The 21187-nt window shown below is 42.8% G+C and overlaps 1 long non-coding RNA gene across 2 annotated transcripts in view; it reads left to right on the plus strand.

Annotated features, from left to right (window-relative positions):
* The first annotated feature begins 357 nt into the window (after positions 1-357).
* Positions 358-21187, plus strand: part of LOC121816807 (uncharacterized) — a 163208-nt gene continuing 142378 nt past the window's right edge. The window contains exons 1-7 of one of the 2 annotated variants that reach the window (XR_006056518.2): positions 358-457; positions 2266-2684; positions 8145-8199; positions 8344-8543; positions 8879-9944; positions 11262-11431; positions 12507-12751. This is a non-coding gene — a long non-coding RNA (uncharacterized LOC121816807). Of the gene's footprint in view, positions 458-2265; positions 2685-8144; positions 8200-8343; positions 8544-8878; positions 11432-12506; positions 12752-21187 lie in introns of both variants that reach the window. The other variant, XR_006056517.2, reaches the window with a different exon arrangement.

Here is a 21187-nt window from a genome sequence, read left to right on the forward strand (position 1 = left end):
TACTACTGCTTTCTCCATTGGGAAAGTCCTCATTTTCAATGACACACTATAATTATTCTTTACTTTATCACATAATAATTTATTTTGAGTGGTCTCAAAATAAAACTAACACTGCCATTAACAATGTGATTACTTAAAACAGTTTATGGTTTTTAAGATTATTCTTGTAATTCTTTTTGTCCTCTGAGTACATTCCACTCAGGATGGTCAGTGAATTTACTGCATTTTAATGTCATGGGAAATAGTTTTTCTATTGTAGTTATGTCATCAACATGGTGCACAGTTAGGTTCATTTATATCCATTTATTTTCAGTGCTTAAGAGCTGTCTTTTTAACTTAAATTTTGTTCTTATATAGAATGTTTTTGGAGCTTCAGAGTCTAATCTAATGCAAAATATAATTGTAGAAATCTACTTCTGTGCCAGCTCTCACCACCTTGTCTCCTCCTCCTTCAAAGGTAATCATTTAAATGTTTTTATCCTCTCATTTTTGCATGTTGTATTTTGCAGCCTTGTTGAACTCATTTATTAGTTCTAATCATTTTTTAGTAGATTCATTAGGATTTTCTAGGTATAACATCATGTCATCTGTAAATCCAGTTTTCTTTATTATTTTCTTTCCAATCTGGATGCTTTTTGTTTCTGTTTAGTATCTAATTGCTCTGGCTGGAATCTCCAGTACAATGTTGAATAAAAGTGGCAAGACAGGTCATCCTTGTCTTGTTCCTCATTTTAGGGGGAAAACCTTCATTCTTTCACTATTAGTATGATGCTAGCTGCAGGTTTTTCATAGATGCTGTTTGTCAGGTTGAGGAAGTTCCTGTCTCTTTCTAGTTTGTTGAATGTTTTTTTATCATGAAATAGTGTTGGATTTTTGTCAAATGCTTTTCTGCATCTATCGAGATGGTCATTTTTGATGTTTTTTGTTTGCTTTTTCTTCTGTTTATATGGTGTATTACATTAATTGGTTTTCAGATGTTAGACCAACCTTGTATTCCTGGGGTAAGTTCCACTTGGCCATGGTGAATAATTCTTTTTATATGTTGTTGGGTTGGTTTGTTACTATCTGTTGAAGATTTTTGTGTCAATATTTATAAGAGATATTTATCTGCAATTTTCTTTTCTTATGTCTTTGTATGGTTTTCCTATCATAGAATGAGTCGAGAAGCGTTTCTTCTAATTTTTTGGAATAGTGGTTTATTTTTAACTATATAAAAATATATGTATACTTTTTATTTGTTCTCATTACTTTTTATACTTTTATTATAGTCCACTGAGTGGATGTACCAATGTTTTTACAACAAGCTTCTTATTGATAAACATCTGAATTATTTTCAGTTCATTGCTATTACGATTCACATGGCGCTGAATTACTCTAGTAATATGTCTTTTCATATGCTTCTCCATGTGTGGTATATATCCTCAGAAGTAAGACTGATGAGTCAAATAGGCGCGTGTGACCTTTGCTAGAGATTGCCAAAATTCTTTTTCTTAGAGCTTAAATGATTTCGCTTTTTCTTTTTTTCCACATTACATGGCTTGTAGAATCTTAATTCCCCAACAAGGGACCAAACTCGGGCCCTTGACAGTGAGAGTGCAGAGTCCCTCTGGACCACCAGGGAATTACCACATTTTGTTTAAAAGAAGAGTGACTCTGCACAGCTTTATCAACAAAGTGTTTTTATTTGTTTATTTTAGCCATTCTGGTAGATAATAAATAGTAATTCCACATAGTTTTAATTTGCATTTATTTCATTATGAGTTTAAGCATCTTTTCACATGGCTAAGAGATATTTGCACATCTCTCTTTATGAACACCCTGTTTATATCTCTAGCCTATTTATCTACAAAGTAGTCAAACATTTTTTCTGTTTTTAGAAAATTTTGTGTATTAGAATATTGAAATTTTTGTCTATAGTTTAAAATTGCAATTTTTCCCCAGACTAACACTTGTCTTTTTACTGTGCTCATGGTATTTTCTTTTCCCACGCAAAAATTTTGATTTTCAGTTTTTATAGTCAATCTTCTAGATTTTCTTTCTGAACCAAGCAGCAGCATGGGAGCAATTAAGAAAGAACCCTGATCTGAGCAGTCCAAGTCCAAAGAAATCACTGGCTGAGTGTCCAGAGACTTCAACCTAATGATTCCCCTCAGAACCACTGATGTCCACATTCCTCCTTATTATCTTAATGCAGTTATTACCCGATAAACTATAGATTTCCGAGGAACTCTCCCTCTTCTAACTAAGAATCTGTTTTCTTCACAGAGCTCCTGTGGACTTGGATAGATGAAAGCAATATTGTGACGCGTGGACCTGGAAGAGGATCCCAAGAGCACGAAAGCTCTGGATGAAGCTGAGGGGCCCCCAAACAGTGAAAAATGTGGCTGACAAATGTGTTTCCCTCTTAGGCCACTGCCACGAGAACAGAGAGATGTTTTCTTAAACGTATATTCTTCTTCTTGGAAACTAACTGTGGCTTTCTCCAGGGCTTTTTTTTTTCCCCCGGAATAGAACAGAATAGAAACTCTTCAGGTCTTACAAGTGTCTGGGAGAGACTTTCAAAGTTTTGTAGATAATGCTGGATGTCTCTCATTTTTATAGACTTACAAGCTGTAGGCATAGTAACTGTTCATCATACAAAGGAAACAGCATAATAGTGTACCTTTCCCTCTTTTCCTTGGCAGGTGAGTTTTGCCAAATGCACTGCACATTTGGCTCCATATGTTTATTTTTGCATATCTTAAAGTGTTTAATTATAAAGTATTTAAAATATAATTTTAAAAAAACAACCAGAAAGTGACATAACAGTCAGCACATACCTACCGCCCATTCTCTTATCTGAATTCCTACATGAAGCATTTTTAAAAAATTAAACTTCAAATACTGGATTGAACAACTCTCTGCACTATAGAAAGTTATATGCATTTTATACAAAATACATATAAACATGTAAATAGATACTTTGTTTTCACCTGGGTTTGAAAAAACTTGGGGCAAGAGTTGTTCTTAGGCTACTCTTGCTATTCTGCTCCTGATCATTGGTTCCTGACTTATATCTCTATAGAGCTTGTCCTTTCTCCTTCATTTCATGACTTGCAATAGAGGATACATTGGACCTAATTTCCTCCTTTAGTTGTCCCCAAACTTGCAGTTGGTTTAGGAACAATGCTGGGCAGTCCTCAACATGGAACACAAAGAAAGTCTCCTATGTCTGGTTATAATTTAGAAATGGCCCCATTAACTTTAACATACCCCTTGCTACTGGGTTGTGTTGAACTTCCAGGAAGCTGAGCCTTATTTCTAGGTAGGAATTTAGACAGATAGCGTACAAAAGTTGAGAACACGTTACAATTCTGACAAATTAGTTCCTAATTATTTGGCTCCAGGCTCTGCCCATGTTGCATGCAGAACAGGCCTTTACCAGGACCCTTGGAGAGTTTTGTAGCTTAAACTGATTTAATTTAAAACAAATGGATCCATGTGATTATCTCAACCACAAATACGTAACACAATGTGTAATATATTTAAAAGGCAAGAGGAAATTTAGTAATGGAATTTCAGAACTATTTGAAAGAAAGGGATTTTGAGGAGAAAGAAAGGAAGAAGTGAATTGGTGACGCCAGTTTGATTATTTTCAAATACCACAACTGAACTTGGGTTTGTACAGTAAGGGCCGTGGTGTTGTAAAGGATACCAGCAGGAATCTAAAAGCTGGTGAAGAATACATGACAAGGCCTCAGACGCCCAGAACACTGTAAAATGTGTGTGCTAAATTTTTTTTCTATAGGAAAATGTGCTGATTTACATACTCTATCAAGGAATTATCTAGGTAGAAATACAGTCTTTGCTGTGATGACTTTTCTCATTCCTTTAATTTTTGTTACCGGCTACTCATGTACTCTATTGCTATCCCAACGCATGTGCCTTCCACATAGACCAATCCTATAGTAGCTATAGTAACAGCAAGCACTCACTGAGCTCTGAATATGTCCTAGACATTGTTCTAAGCAGTATATAGTACTTCTTTTAGTTCCTACAACAATGTTATGGGGCTGATACTGATCTTGCTCTTGCATATTAGGAAGGAGCAGAGATGTTAACTTGCCTGAGATGAAACCTAGAATGTCATTCTTAACCGTTATATAATATCTGCCTTCCTAAGCATACCAAACATCTGGTGATAAATGTCTTGTGTAATGAAATAATTTCTTAAGACCAGATGATTTTGAGTAAATATGCAGGACTAAATATTTCAAAATTACAAAAATAAATGAGGTTCTTAATGAAGTGTGACATCAGGCTTTCAGAGCATTAGATATGTGAATTTTAATATATCTGATTGAAAATCAACCACATTTCTTCATAATCATACCCACTGTGATAGATTTATTAGGTTGAAATATACAAAAGTACCTATAGTTGACTCTTTGATTAGAAAAAACTGCTGAATTTCAATTGGTTCAATCTAATACTTTAGACACTATTGAAAAGGTGATATTTCTTAGCGCTCAGACCTGTTTGTCCATGCATAAGCAGTAATTATTGAGGGTTAACCGTGCCAAACACTATGCCACATGAATCTTCCCCCTCAAAATTCTCAGTTTTCAATAGGAGATAGACAATAAGTATACAAATAATTACAATTAAAATAAGATTATTGCAATCCAGAAGTTCTGCGTAAAGTGTCTTGGGAATATTCAGACAAGGATATTCATGTGAGCCTAGAGAAGATAGGAAGGTCTTAACACAGAGAGAAGGTCTGATTAGGTGTAAGCGAGGAATAGAAGTTTGCCAGCACTGCTGAAAAGGACATTAAAAACAACCAACAGATTTTAGCTTTTAATGGAGCAGAGTGATATTTTTTAGAGTCATCAAATTTTCTTAGGAGCAGTGTTATAGACATTCCTGACCTACCTGCTTTCAAATCTGTGTTATGCCTCCTCAGAGTTTTATGTCTTGGGACAAGTTATTTCATGTCTACAATGTGGAAATATTAATACCTGCCTCATAAAATTGTTTTGATCAGTTGCATAGTATATGCTAATAGCTCAGCAAAATCATACATTCACAGTACATAACCAAATATGTGACTATTTTTATAATTGTTGCCTAGTTTACTTCTTTGTTAACCAGCACATTCCTGGACCGACATCAGGGAGCTGTCAGTAGCACTTTCCATGAAAGCCATGGACCATGCGGTTGGGGAGTGGGTACAGGTATTGCATAGGGTGGATGATACATACCTGGGAGAGCTACCCATCAGGCCACAGTGTGGTACAGAATTTTCCCAGAAATCTGTGGTATCTGCTTGTCATCATGCAAGTGTTTGTGTGAGCTTTAAGAACAAACGTGTCAGCACACGAGAGTTCCCAGATGGCTTTTTCAAGGACTTTTGATCTCTGCTGTCTTTGATTTGAATGTTCCACAGAGATCTGAAAGCAGATTTCTTATTGCATCCTTAAAGATTGCTGTGCAAAACTGAGCACATTATTGGTACAATCACCCTCTTGTTTAACTATAGATGGCCTGTAGAGCAACTGTGCATCTGATACTATTGACTGAGCCCTGGTTTGCTGGCATTGGGAGCTCTGCAGACTTCTCAAAAGAGCTGTGTGTCCACCAGTGGTCAGTGGGAAGAAGAGCTCTAATTGCAGAATGTTGCCTGTGAAGTGGCTGCCAGATTTTGTCCTGCTGAGGTCAATTGTCTTTATTTTCGAGTAGTTTTATTAGCTTCACCCACAAGCTGTAATATATTAAAGACAGCAGTTTAAGAGCTGCAAATATTGAGGTCCTGGAACACAAGCCCACAGTAAAGTCAGCCATGGTCAAACAAGGCTAGTACAACCTGCCTCCCTGGGCTGGCTTCCTGCAGAGAATCAAAGTTAAAAGGAAGACAATCCAACCTTTGCATGGTGGGCCTTTAGCCACTGGAGAGTAAGAAAGGTCTGCATCTTAAGACCTGGAGTACAACAAAAAGGAGGGCTTGGCTGCTGGAGACCGTGTTGTCTATGAAACATAAGCAGAGCCACAATTCAGTCCATAAATTCCTTTTATTTGTTCATTTCATCTCAATATTTTGCAAGCACTAACACGAGAGTCATTGCTTACAATGTACAAAGGGTTAACTACAGATTTACTTGTGCTTTAGTTGTTCCAAAGCCTCTTCCCCTTATGGCTGTGTTCTGATATAACCTCAGTGCCACCCAAAGCAATAAATAGTGGAGGAGTTGGGGTAAATCCAATTATTTTTTTCCACAGCATCTTTCATTGTAAGTATGTCAGATTTTTAAAAATGAGACTCCATAAACCACATCATCGCAGAGTCCTGTTGCTGTCTCCCGGGGTTTCAGAGTTCCAAATGCTTGCCTTTTTGGACATCGAGTTGATGTAACCCTGGGGACTGGTTAGAGTGACTAAAAACACTCCTGGCACTGGATCACCTTGTGGCCGAGGTGAAACAGGGATCTTGTTTTCAAGAGGTTGGAGGAGAACTCAGGGGAAAGGGCCCAATAGGGGGCGATGTGCTCTTTGGGACTTGGGAGAATTGACCCTTGACCTTCTCAATCTTTAGACCTTAGAAGCTCCTTGCTGGTCACACACGTTCACATCCGTCTTGGCAGCCTGAACCCCCACGTCCTCAGAAATTCCTAGAAGTGTAAAGACAAAATCAGCCCCAGGATGTTGGCAGGATTCAACGTGTTACTAAAAATGGGTCTTTGTGGATGGAGACTTAGGAGTTTCAAGTGAAAAAGGAAAAGAAAATTTATGTAATTATCGGTGGCTCCAGTGACTTCAGTTGTTCTGAAATGGTTCATTACCAGCAATTGAAATCGGGTCCCAGGAACATTGCCTCCCAGCGAGTGAGAAAAGTATCTCTCTGCAGCCCCTTTCTCCTCCCTTCCATCTCACCCATGTGTCACTGGGGAATCCCTCAGGAAACTCTTCATGGGGGTTGCACTTGACAGGCTCCGTAACTGTTCTGTGAGTGCCACAACCCATGTTGACAGAGACTCCCAGCTCCCTGCCTCCTCGCTCACTCTGGGTCCTTTCCCAAACACTAAATAATGGGATGGGGAGAGAAGAGAGCTTCTCTTCCAAACAGCAGAGGCAGCAGGCCGGATGACTGTATTCCCTGAGCCTGGGTCTACCTCCAGCCCCCTGGCCGATACCTACACTGGGCCAGTGCGCAAGGCTCAGGTCTGCATGGGGCTGGGAGGAGGGGGCAGCGGGGCTGGGAGGAGGGGGGCAGCTTTCCGTGACAGCCTCCCTTATTCACGACCGTCCTTCTCTCAGCCAAAACTGTATTTCCTGGTACCTCTCTCGGGGTTGTGAAGGAGGAACAGTTGGATCATTTGATTAGCTTTTTCCCAGAACAGGGACCCTCCCATCTCTGTTTACTTTCCTGTGAGTGAAGGAGGAGGCCCAAGAACGGGGCGCCTGCTGGGGCTGCTCCTGAAACAGAAACAGCCCCGGAGTCGGCCTTGGTTTTGCTAACTGGATCAATTCTCCCACATCAGGTAGACACCTGCCAACACTTGCCCCCTCCACTCCCACGGAAAACTGCTTCCAGGGGTCCCCCTGCCGCTCCTCTCACAGGCAAAGGAAACTCCTTACTTCTCAAGGACCACCTGTTTGAGATATTTTGTTTTTTTAATTGTGGTTTAAAAAAAAAAACCCACATAGGGTACAATGGACATGGGTTTGGGTGGACTCCGGGAGTTGGTGATGGACAGGGAGGCCTGGCATGCTGTGGTTCATGGGGTCACAAAGAGTCGGACACGACTGAGCAACTGAGCTGAACTGAACTGAGGGTACAATTTACCATCCTAATCATGTTTAATTGTACAGTCCAATAGTGTTAACTGTACTCACATGGGGCTTCCCTGGTGGCTCAGACAGTAAAGAATCTGCCTGCAATGTGGGAGACCTGGGTTTGACCCTTGGGTCAGGAAGAGCCCCTGGAGGAGGGCATGGTAACCCACTCCAGTATTCTTGCCTGGAGCATCCCCACGGACAGAGGAGTTTGGAAGACTGCAGTTCATGGGGTTACAAAGATACTCAGTGTGTACCAGACCTCTAGGACACTTTCATCTGCAAATGAAACTCTCCTCACTTAACACCTCTCTGTTTCCCCCTCCCCCCAGCCTCTGGAAGCCATCGCTCTACCTCCTCTGAGTTTATCAACTTCAGATATCTTATGTAAGTAGAAACATACAATATTTGTCTTTTTGTGACTAGTTTATTTTACTTATTAAAAGGTCTCCAAGTTTTATCCATGCAGCATGTGACAGGATTTCCTTCTTTTTCAAAGCTTAATAATATTCCATTTGCTTATCCATTCAGCTGTCAATTGGTGTCTCAGTTACTTCCACCTTTTGGCCACTGTGAACAATGCTGCAATCAGCATGAGGGTGCAGATATCTCTGTAAAATCCTGCTTTCAATTCTCTCACATGGACACCCAGAAGTGGGATTGCCAGATCAAAGATTTCAGGCTCCTGCCCTCGGATGCACTCTTTATATTCCTACATCCTTTCCACAGTGGTAAGTTGTAGAATGTTCTTTTCCCCCCAAATCAATCCCACTGGGCAAAGAACAAGCTGGGGCTGGCTTTTGCTCCAGTCCCAAGTCAAAGAATGAGGACTTTTCATTTTCAGTCTCTGATGCTCCAGTTGGGTCCTTACCACCAACAGGCAAATGCAGACCCTCACTTAGCTCAACTACCTGCCACCCTCACAGGCCTTTCGCACATCTCTAGTACGCCCAGTCATGAGGGCCAAGGTTCCCCTGCTCTCTAGATAGCCACTGTCATTCTGGACTGATCCTAGCTCCCCATCCTCATGCTTATGTTAAAGTCAGGCAGCCTCTCTTCCCCACAGGGCAGTGACTCATGAAGAACTGCTTGGCGACTTCTGCTAGACAGGCTGGCAGTGGAGGAGGGACAGCGGTTTGGCTGCCCACCCAGCCTGAGGAGCTTTGATCTTCTGCAGGAGGAGCCCATCACTGTCATACTTCAGAGAGGCAGGAAGACCGGCAGGGAAACTGTAAGAGTGGTCCTTTACCCAACCCTAACAAACACACCCACACATGCATATACGCACGTGCACGCACACACAGAGGCATCAAGGGTTCCTGGCCACTCCAGCCCATGGTTCCCAATTCTAATCATTTTGTGTTCCATTCCCAGCTTCGAACTTGAAGTTTTGGCCTCCAAAAATGAAGTAAAAGGTAACATTCTTTAAGAATGAAGACTAAAAGAGTGTTCCAAATTTTGTCATTCTGTTTTGTATTCACCTTATTTATCACAGTCACTGCAGGCTTTATACGTAAGTAGAGAAGATTTCAGAATAATTAGAAACCCCACCAAAATAGCTCCTCTACCAAGTTGTATTGGAGCAAAAGAATCATTTCTTTGGTTTGTATTGCTCTCACTAGACTTTTAAAAAATGCAAATATGCCTAATAGGAGTAACAAATTGTCACTAACACTTTCCTATAATTTAGTCTGTCAGATGGCTTTCCTCTAGGGGATGTGGGGGAGGCAGGAATGGGAAAAAAACACAGAAAGTAGAGTTGGGGAAACATTCGTGAATTTCATTTATTTCCCAATTTTTCCCAGTATCAGTTCTGTGTATGTTTTAAGCCAAAATTTCATGAATCTTTGTGTTTCAGCATTTGTCCACCTTAGGAAAAATGGAGTGAGCAAGTTAGCCAAATCATTTCTGACATCTCAATTTTACATGCTGGTACCATGTTATGAAATATTGTATGGGAGGGAGGCATCACCGAATGTTTATCTGTTTGTCTCTTGTCCTAATTAAGTCCATGTGGATCCCATGTGACTTCAGAGTATGGAGACCACGTTTCCATGATTGTTTTGCTTTATATTTTCCTTTAGTGTGCTGCCTCAATTAGAGAGGGAACAAATCAATATTTGGATTTGGAGGTAAGGTACTGAGAGAGAATTGTTTGGGCTGTAAAGTGAGGAGGGACTATATGACTCTGAAGTCATCAAAAAGAAATTTCCTGGTGTTAGTTAAGATACTTTTGGATGAAACAAGTAGAAATCAAATTGAGCTAGCTGAAGCACAATGTGGAGCGGGTGGAGGGGGGGTGGCTTGAGGATAAAGGGGTGTCTCATGGAGCCCGAGGGCAGGAATGTAGCCCAGCCTGAGGAACTGAGGCCTGGGAAGCTTGTCAGCAACCCAGGAACAAACTCTGCCTCTCATTTCTGCTGCCTTCTGAACATCTGCTTCTCCTTTTCTCTCTCACTGCAGACCAGATTTCTCTGGTTCTCCAGCCACATTGCAATATGGCTGGCCCAAACCTTCCAATCAACGTATCATCTTCCCAACCACATCCTAACTATTAATTCCACTCCAGCTATAAGGAGGGAGACCCTGACTGGTCCAACTTGAATCAGGGACTACCATGGTCTACTGACCTGGGGACAAAGGGACAGGGTCACAAACTGCGAATGCAGCTGCTGGGGCTCACCCTGGGCATGAGGGTTACTTGCATAGTATACGAGGATCGTGGCACTCATCCTGAGCAGTCAGTCCCTATTCCAAAGAGAAAAAACAGATTTTCTGGTTTTCCTGTTTGTAATCTGAAGTTCCTCAGGTCTCTTCAGCTATGGACACAAATAGGAGTCGTGTTGACAGCACCAAGTATAGGACCTCAAACTTACACGAGTGTTCCCAATAGTTTTCCTGAGTGTTCGTCTGAGCTCCCAAAGGGTCCACTCCTGCTTGCCGCCCCCACCCCCGTGCTCTGGACACCCCAGTTCTCCACCAGGCATATGGTCTCTATTGCCGCCTGCTGGGCACGTGACCACAACACACGCACCAGACTGCATCCTCCACTGCGATGCCTGTAAATCTCTAGCTTATGGCTGTTGCCCGGGTGTCACTGTTACTAGGACACACTTTTATTCTTGAAAGTGTCTCAGTTTGTATAATCAATTATATGTCCTACCCTATTCCCTAATGTACCGGCTTTACAAGGCTCCAAGGAAAGACGGCCTTTGTGAATACTCTGTTAGAGAAGCTTTCCAGCAGTGAAAGAGAAACCCAGTTTGACCTAAATTAACTAAAGAGAGGGGGTGTTTATTGACCAATATAACCAAATCAGGGAAAGGGCAGGGAGCAGAGTTTGCCCTAGCAGCCACTACATTCAGAACCCCAGACACCCAGGGAACTCATTCCTTCTCTTGCCATTTCTCGTCTCTAATTCTTTTGATGTGCTAACTTTATTTCCTCAGATTTTCCCTATGAGGTTGAAAATTTGGGCACTGTCATCCACTCTGGGCTTATGTCTTCAAAGCGTCAAAACCACAGAGAGCTCTTACTGGGAACATCCTGGGAAAGTCTTTGACTATGGTTGTGACTATGGTCACACGCCCATCACTGAACCAGTCACCATAGCCAAAAGGTAAGGAACTGTGGTTGGCCACCCCCACTAGAATCGTACTAAAAGGATGGGAATGCTGTCCCCAGCATGCAAAACAAGCAATGCCCATCCGCAGATCAGTGCTTCATACCGGCCTACTTTTACCAGAACTGAGACTTGAGTCCAGTGTGGGCAGGCCATGAAATAAACATGTATTAATCATTCAGTCATATCTGACTCTGCAACGCCATGGAATGTAGCCTACCAGATTCCTCTGGCCATGGGATTCTCCAGGCAAGAATACTGAAGTGGGTTGCCATTCTCTTCTCCAGGGGATCATCCCAACCCAGGGATCAAGCCCAGGTATCCTGCATTACAGGCAGATGCTTTACCATATGATCCACAAAGGAAATAAACGGAGGTGGCCCCATATCCTTCCTTTACAACAACTAAGGTTTTCTGACGGAGGCCAGCTCCTCCAGATCCTTGTCCTCTTTTCACACCCAGGAGGATCTACAGTCCCCATGCATGTGAGTTTGGTTAGGCTGCCCTAACTGTGTACCAGAACCCCAGCAGTGGACACACCTGAGGTAGGAGCCTGAAGATATCATTATATATAGTAGCAAAATCAAACAGGGTTAGGGAGTTTATGGTCCCTAACCAGCCCAACTCTGATAAGTTCTTGACATTAAACCATACAACTTCATAGGTCTACAGCTTAGAAGTTTGGGTCCTGAGGACAACCCAGTAGGATTCATGGGAAATAAGTCTCTTATCCTTCCCTGGCTCCACCTCTTTTCTCTCTGTGTACATGTGTGTGTGTTTCAGATATATCAAAGGGTTTATAAACCAGGACTTACTGTACTGGCTTCAGGCCAAATGTTATTCATGGAAGAGAAAAGCAGATTTCTGCTCTGATAAGAATGTGAATATTATTTTCTCCAATCATGGGAAATTCCACTTTTCTTTAGTATAGCTAATTAACCAAGAGACTCCCCTGTCCACACCCCTCCCCCCAATTTGCATCAGTGCTTTGAATGATTCTCAGCATGCCCATGTGTGTTTCCATTATCTGTGCTGGATCTACAATGAAGGTTTTGTTCTCGTTGACTTTTAGGGTCCTTTCAACCATCTGATAGACTTCCCAGGTGGTAAAGAACCTGCCTGCCAATACAGGAGACATAGAAGATGCAGGTTCGATTCTTGGGTTTGGAAGATCCCCTGGAGGAGGAAACAGCAACCCACTCCAGTATTCTTGCCTGGAAAATCCCATGGAAAGAGGAGCCTGGTGGGCTATAGGGTTGCAGAGTTGGACTCGACTGAGCGACTGAGCATGCACGCAATCATCTGGCGCTAATATCCGTGAGTTAGATGAAGCCCATTCAGTTTATATGTGACATCCTCCTAGTTTTATCTCCTCTCAAACACATTTCAGAAACTCATAAATTAAGAGGCCGATGTGAAACTTAGTGACATACCTTAAGAGAAAGTTTAAGTCTTAGATAACTGAGGTGAACTGCCGAGTGTTCAGAAGTTTTTAGAGGTGAAAGCATCATAGGTGTTCTGTGTTTGGAAAACAGCAGTCCATACACACCTGTGGGCAGATGCAGCGCCCCACACCGGGGAGCAGTGAGCCACCATCAGCAAGGCCACTTTCACGCTCTATTCCCTTCTGAACCCTGGTCCAGATCCCAATGCCAAGTCCAAAGTGAGTCAGTGAACTGATGGGATGGACCACATGGGAAATCTCCCTGAAAACCATCCATCTCCTGAAGGACACACACCCGGGCACAGCTTGTCTAAAGCTACACAGCTTCTGCCAAAAGATGATTTTGCCACAGCTTTTAAACATATGATGCAAGATGTGTGCTGTGAAAAGTCCCCACTTACCATTTAAGTATTTGTGTTCAGAGGGATAAAAGAAAAGAAAACAAACACGTAAGACCTAACATAGGAACTGTTACAGGCATGGTTTGGGCCGGTCTTATTCCTTTTACTACATCCCTGACCACTTATAACTGGATCAATTACCTTAACGGGGCTCTAGGTCAGCTTGATAATAAAAACAGCGTTATCTCCTGTAATCAATTATACACAGCAGTTATCCAGCCTCCATTTTTCTGCACCATTCATGGTACCAACTTTGTACTTGTTAGTTTTCACTTTGAGAAGATGAATTCCTATGAAATGTACACCTATTGACTTTGAGGATGCTTCTAGGAACGTGTTAAAAAATTTTTAAAAAACAGAGAGATGACTATACTTGGGCTAACTTTCCAAAGAGGAGCCCAAGTCTGAGAGAGACAAACCCAAGTCTAATTATATCTGTGGTGCCTGGGAGACATCCCCGGCTTAGATGAGTGAATGTGAAAAGAGAAAACAATCATGAGCAATTAGCTGGCTCTTGGCTAAACGTCAGCAGTGATTCCACTGTGAACCCCCAGCCCTGCCTCCCCTCTGTCCTCAGCCACATTTCCAGTCAGGAAAGCAAAGACGGCCTCTGATTCACATTGTTTCTCTGGAATTAGGCTCAGCAGTCTTCTCTAGTGACTCCTTAAAACCTGTCCCTTCTTCTGGTCATTATTGTCTTTTCTCCCATTAAATTTTAAACCATTTTACTGGAAAACCGCTTGGCACCAAGCGTCCCTTCTTTCGGTTAGGGCAGCTTCAAGTCCCCATTGGCCCATCCGGAATGCCGCTGGCTAAGTGTGAGTGAGTGCGAGGGGAAGAGTTTGCTTTTAAGACGCTCCACGTTTCTACTGCAAATAGGAACAAGCAGAGTTTTCCCCAAGCCCATCACAGCTGCTGAGACCCGGTCAGAATGGGCCGACGGGACGATTCAGTTGACTTCACGAGGGATTCCAGCTCTGCTGGGCTGGAGTCCCGGGCGGAGAAAGAACCACAGCAGTGGGGGAGCTTGGTGGGCTGGTTGCTTGATTATTGGCTTTTGCTGATGGCCAGTGAGGGTGGGCAGCCCTGGGAGTTACTCTGAGGAACTCTGAGCCTTGAGCTGCCGCCCCAGTGGAGTCTCTCCTGTGGTCCCCATCTTGGCCCCAAAGTAGGACATTTTGCATGCTGAGAATAAACCTGTCTTATCCCCTTCCTCTGGTTGGTGAGTAGGGGTGGAGGACAGGACACATGTTTTGCAACCACTTCCTCTCTCACCTTCTTGAAGGCTTTGTCTATTTTCCAGCAGCTTCCCGGGGCTGGACTTGGCTTTGCAGAGGTGAGACCTGCAGTTCCGGGTGAGAAATGTCAGGCAGGGATCAGGAAGGTGTCTTCAGAGCCCACTGAGGCCTCCTCCTAGCTGTGCTGTCCAGTCTAGACCAGCTTCTTCAGCAACTGGGTGGACTCATCTCCAGCTCCGGGCCTCCTTTGTCTGTGTCTCAACTGCTTAGAACTTGGCGTGGAAAAGAAGGGGTGTAATAAGTAATGGCCACTCCCACACTTGCCCTCCAGAGTGAGAAGAAGAGGAGCTAGGGGACTCCTATGGAAATTCCCTGCAGAGACCAGTAGCACCCAAGAAACCTTGTGTGATGTGGGAAACGAGCTGATGACAAGCGTTAGGACTAAGGAAGGGACACCAAAGGATACTGGAAAGTCAACTCAGATTTCTTTTAGGGAACTCCACTCAAAGAGTGAAGCTGAAAAACCTTGACCAAGAAGCTGTGACCAGGCCTTCTTGGAGTCGTTAAAAGAATGGGGTTTTTCCAGATTTGTTTCATGGCAAAGGTTGGGAAGAACCTTAGTCAGTGCACCCTCGAGTCATCATTACAGATTTCTTAGGAGGTCCTTGAGGTGGCATTTGTAATTTAAAGTCTTCTTGATGTAAAAGATTACATCTGTTGGAGAAGGAAGAGAATTTGGTGGCAAGTGGGGGCAGGGAGCACTCATTCATTCTCAGAGCTCATCCTCAGCCAGTAGATCTCAACCCACTGGAATCACCTAGGGAACTCCCAAACAATCTCAACGTTTAAATCCCATGTGATTTAAATCAGATATTCTGGGGATATATTACTCAAGACTTCCCGGATCACTCTGATATGCAGCCGGGGCTGGGAAACAGTATTCAAGGCAAGGGAGCACCAGTGGCCTGTGCTCTGCCTTTGGAACAACCACAGGTGATCAGCTGGTGTGGGCTTTACATACTCAATCTTCCCTATTGAATCTAAAGTTTTGTTCCTCTAAGGGTGGCCTCTGGACCAGCTGCATCAGCATTACCTGGGACCTCATTCAGAAATGCAGAATCTTAGACCCCACACTTGCTCTAGACCCATGGAGTTAGAATTGTAATGGGGAAGTGTTTCTTCAACTTAAATGTGCAGAGGAAACACCTGGAATCTGGTTAAAATAGAGAATCTGTTTTAGTAGGTCTGGGGTACAGTCCAAGATCCTGCCTTTCTAACAAGCTCCCAAGTGATTCTGATGCTGCTGATCCATGGACCACACTTTGGGTAGCAAAACAATAGAGGACTTGGAGCAGCAGCAGATGGAAGTTGCTCCAAGAGCAGTGCTCTAGCTTTAGACTGCTCTGTGCAAATGGTGCTGACAAAGTTGCATGGAGCATCTCCAGGGATATAAGAGAGATGGAGGAATTTACAGTCATGACTGTCATTCCTAGGGCAGCCACTGGGTAACTGCCACCATCAGGAGAGGCCAATGCTGGGAACTTCCAGGAACTTCCAATTGAAACTGGCACCAAAGGAAACTACAAGGGAAAGAGTCAAATCAACAAGATCACTTAGCAAATTGGAACTCTCTTCGCATCCCAGCCCAAGTCACACTTGAGAATGAGAACGCTGGCCATTTTTATCACTTGCTATCTGGAGTAGAGAGCCAGTTTTTCCATATACTTCTCGCTGAAATTAGAAAATGAGAGTTTCCCGTTGGGATCCCTCATGGGGCTTATGTATTCCTTTATACCACAAGTATTTATTGAGCTCCTACTTTGTAGCAGGCACCGTGCTAAGACTTCAATTTGGAAATCTAGAAACAGAGCAAGCCTCCAGCCAACTGTAGAGACCCAGCATTGCAACCCAGCCCTCATTGGAGAGGACACTGTGGCCCCGAGAGAAGCAAGTTATGCTGGGATGGTGCCCATAAACATCTCAGCTACTATAGAAATCCCAGGCCTAACATCAATTGATGTCAATTTCTGAAATAAGACTATATATGATTCACTTGGAATCAGGCAATGGAAAAGCCAACGCTATTACTGGAAGGAATTGGACACCACTGAGCTGCTCTAGGATAAAGGCTAAGTACACAACATTTGGGAAGGAAATGGCAGCCACGGAAGATATTGTATGACTGCACTGGGGCTGCAATACTAGAACCAATGTGAGAGTTTGGAAAGCGTTCAGTTCTGGGCAGAGAATATACGTGAGAGCTGAACCCTGGGTTGCTGCCCTCCTCCCCACATCGAAAGGCTTTGCCTGCGTCATCTGGGAGGTCCATTCCAGTCCCGCCCTTTGAACCAGCATGCTCGGAGGAGGTGTGGCTGGCCTCTGGAACTCTCAAACAGCCTATAAACAATGTTCCTTGTAACTCATGTCAAGCCTAGGGACCTCCTCTTTGAAGAGCTGTGCCCACTTGTTGTCAGGGCAAGAAGACATCTCAGTCAGTAGGTACCAGGGGCAGGGGCACATTGAACAAAAACCACTGACAAGGAGCTCTGACAGCTTATCAGGGGTAGGTGCACAATGTGAGCTTGTTACTAGCAACAGTAATCAGGAGCCCCTTGGGGAAGCCACTCTCATTCCCCCCTTGAGAGATCCCCTGGAGCCCACGGCTCACTGATGGTAAATGACCTGCAGGGAGTTACAAGGTGGTAGATATGGGTGGAGGAGAACAGAGTGTCTCAAGGACCCAAACACTATCCAAAGCTTTGTGGATGTGAAGTTAATGGGGAGGGAAACGAGACATGATTATGAAATAGGAACTACAGGGGAAAAAAATATGTCATTATAGCTGGGTGTGTGTGTGCAGAAAGAAACCTGTAATCCTCTCCATCTGAGGGGCCTCCGTGTGCGGAGCCCACTCAAGAGACTGAGAAACTGCAAAGGAAATAGATGACTGGGTCCCCCTGGTCAAGGGAGGGGCAGCATCTTTGTGGAAATAGGACAATTATAAAGCATCTGACACAAGTAACCTGAGCACAAAACATATACCTGAGTGATGACAGCTGTGTGAGAAGCCAGGCGGCAGGGAAGAGAGAAGACAGCTTGGAGGTAATTGGAAAAGCGTGTGGGTCAAAAGGAAATTGATAGAAAGCCTGGGCACGAGCATCAGCCCCAGAGAGGCACTCCTGCTAAGGCGGATTTAAGAACACTCACCACGGCCAAGACAGAGCCCTCCCAGAGACCCCAACTCCTGGGGCTAGACAAAAGTCAAGCATGAATTCTCCCAGGCAAATCTGGTTGTAAAGGGAAGAGGAGGAATAAGGGAAAACTCCCCTGTAACATTGGAGAAGGCAATGGCTCCCCACTCCAGTACTCTTGCCTGGAAAATCCCATGGACAGAGGAGCCTGGTGGGCTGCAGTCCATGGGGTCACGAAGAGTCGGACACGACTGAGTGACTTCACTTTCACTTTTCACTTTCATGCACTGGAGAAGGAAATGGCAACCCACTCCAGTGTTCTTGCCTGGAGAATCCCGGGGACGGAGGAGCCTGGTGGGCTGCCGGCTATGGGGTCTCACAGAGTCGGACACGACTGAAGTGACTTAGCAGCAGCAGCAGCCCTGTAACATACCAAGAGAAAGGAAAAGACGAGCAAAAGGACTGGGCAGATGTGCAGATCCTAGAGCACAACTGTGAGAGCCGTTGGTAAAATGTGTTCCATTCCTCACCTTCCGTTTCTCCCCTTTTCCAAAGCATCCTATGTTCCATTTCAGATGGTTCACGACAAAATGTTTGGTTCCTGCTGGAAATGCTCTCGAGACAGTAGCAACTGCCCCTCAAGTTTCCAACTTAACCAGCATATCTGTGAAGGCTCAAGTCAGAACGAAAATGCACAAAATAAGATTCTTCTTTAACAAGCAAACAAACCCTGCTGCTGGAAGCTGAGAGGGTTTTTTAATATAGCTTACGGATCCAAGTTGGAAGGAAAAATAATTCAGCAGCATATCCATGAGCTAACTGCATTTCCCCTTGTAACACAGAGCAGCTCCACACCTGAGGGCAAAGAGGAAGATCCCATGCATTGTCCTCCGCCTGCCCGGTCCTCTTCTCTCAGAGACACAAGGTGCGTGCACCTTGCTGAGCAGGAAACCCGCATTCCTTCCACAGATGTGGGCTCCTTACTGTGACCTGTGTTCATTCAGGTAGGGCCTGCTGGGGACTGCTGCCAGAGCAATGCTGCATGTGGTTGACTTAGGTCCCCCACAAAGAGACTGTAGTTGGGCAGAAACAGAAATGCTCAGGTGGCAACCTTGCAGGGGACCAGAATTTTTAATGCATTTAATTATTTCAGCGTGTCGGAGAGTAAGACCTTGGAAGAAGGGGAAAAACTTTACACCTCTTTCTGGGAAAACCAACATGACAAATGCCTGTGAGTGACCAGGAATTGTGCTGTATGCTGTCCACATCTGTCTCTCTGGCCAAAGCCCTAAGGACCTTCTTGAGGCTGGGCACAGCATGGACCAGCATAGCCTGCTGAATCTCAGGATGCAGCCAGAAGCCAACTCCACAATTTCCCTAGATGATTCTGATGCTTTGAGAACTAATGATTTAGAGGGACTGCATAATAATAGAAATGACTTGCAAGAAGAAAAAATTTTTAGACAATTGTTAACATCCTCAATAACAATTGGCCTATAGAAATAATATCAGAAAACCATAGATGAGACCATTCTGAAGTGAAGGGCTCCCTGGGTACAAACACCATATCACACACAATGTAAAATAAAAATGTTGAGAAGAAAAGGGAGTTGGGAGTGGTTTAAAAAAAAAAAAAAAAAGCCCTGCAAAGAAGCGATTCTTGCAATAGCACAATTAAAATCTACATCAGCGCTGTAAATAGCGGACCTGACAGGGTAGAATTTAAATCAGCGACTCCTCCAGAAAATGGAGAAAAAAGAAAAGAAAAATACTTTTAAATGAGCCAAGAGATGTGAACAAGAAGGTGTTATTATTTGGAGGACAGAGAACCAACCTAAGAACCACATATTTCCTGAAAAAGGAACTACAGGAGCTAGTATAGAAGTCATAAGCCACATCATGATGAAAAAGAAAATCTTTCAGAGAAGAAACAAGTCCTGAATTTGCAGATGGAAAAGGCTTCTTAGTTCAGCCAAAAAGTATTCTAAAAAATATTCTAGCAAAACCCTGAATTATAAAGATAAATGGCTAGATGTGCATGCAGCTAGCCAGAAAAATAAACCCACAAATAAACAAAACCAGACAAGCTTTCAACTTGCTTCTGCAACTGAAAATGCCAAAAAACCAATGGTTCTGTGTTTACAAGATTTTGAAGTGAAAATTTATAAGCCAGGAATATTATACTCAAATTGCTTTTCATCTGTGAAAACAACAGAAATGCATTTCTATACGTAGATAGATTCCAAAAATATACTTCCTATGTATTGCAGCTTGAGAAATTTATTTGCAGATGGACTCTGGCTGACTAAATGATAACTCCAAATGAAGATCCCAAGAACAAAGAAATAAATTCCAGGATAGAACACTGACAGGAAGACTTTAAAGGTCAAAGGGTTGAACCTAAATAATTATAAATGTGTACTTGTATATTAATGTCAACAATGATTGTTAATAATTCCCAAATCCTCAAGATCAAACACAGATAATTACCATGAGAGAGATGAACAATGACAAAGAGGGAACTCGGACGGAACAAAAATCAGGGAGGAAAAGAAAACTATTGTATAAACTCTCAAGTGCTGTGATTAATTTTCACAGAAAGATAAAAGAAAATATTCTGAGTATAATAGGGTGTTATAAAATTAAAAATTAAATTTTAATTATGAAATTAAAAAAGGTAGATGAAATAAAAAATTCAATAGAAGGAGTGAATAAAATTAATGAAAACTGCCAGAAAGTAGACTCAAAAAAAGAGGCAGAAAATAGAAAAAGCTAACAACTTCTGGGAATTTGATTTATAACTAATAGGAGTTCCAGAAAAAAAAATTTTAATACAGAAAGTACAGGGATAAAATATCCAAAGACCTAAAGTAAGAAATGTTCCCAGAAATGAAAGATACAAGTCTCCAGATTAAGGGGCTCATGTAGTAAACAAACAAATCCACAGCAGGGCAATCACAGTGAAATTTCAGAACAGTAGGGCTAAAGAAGTTATCCTAAGACCTACCAGAGAGCAAAAACCAGGTTCTATACCAGAATGGGAGTAAGAATGGTATCAGGATGTGCCAGAAGTAACACTGGAAACTGAGCAAAAAGGAAGCATTCTTTATAACGTGAAGGAGGAATAATTTCACCCTATGATTCTCTGCCCAATTTTTGCTTCCTCTGAGTTTCCATGCCTCCCTGTTGTAATATCTGTGTTTTGTTTTAAATGAAACACAGCAATAGAAGGCCCCCACACCTGTCTCACCTCTATAGCAACTTAAGAATTGCTAAGAATTATTATTGACACATATCCAGTTAGATATTTATGAGTATTTAGATTTAATTCTTGGCATCACCTTTTTTAATCTCCATGCCAGACTTTTATATCAAATTTATGTATTTATTCTTAAAAAATTGTTTTCATTATTATTTTTGACTGTTCTGGGTCTTTAATGCTTGCACAGGCTTTCTCTAGATGCAGCAAAAGGGGGTTT

This window comes from Ovis aries, chromosome 16 (genome assembly GCF_016772045.2).
Source record: "Ovis aries strain OAR_USU_Benz2616 breed Rambouillet chromosome 16, ARS-UI_Ramb_v3.0, whole genome shotgun sequence".
NCBI lineage: Eukaryota > Metazoa > Chordata > Mammalia > Artiodactyla > Bovidae > Ovis > Ovis aries.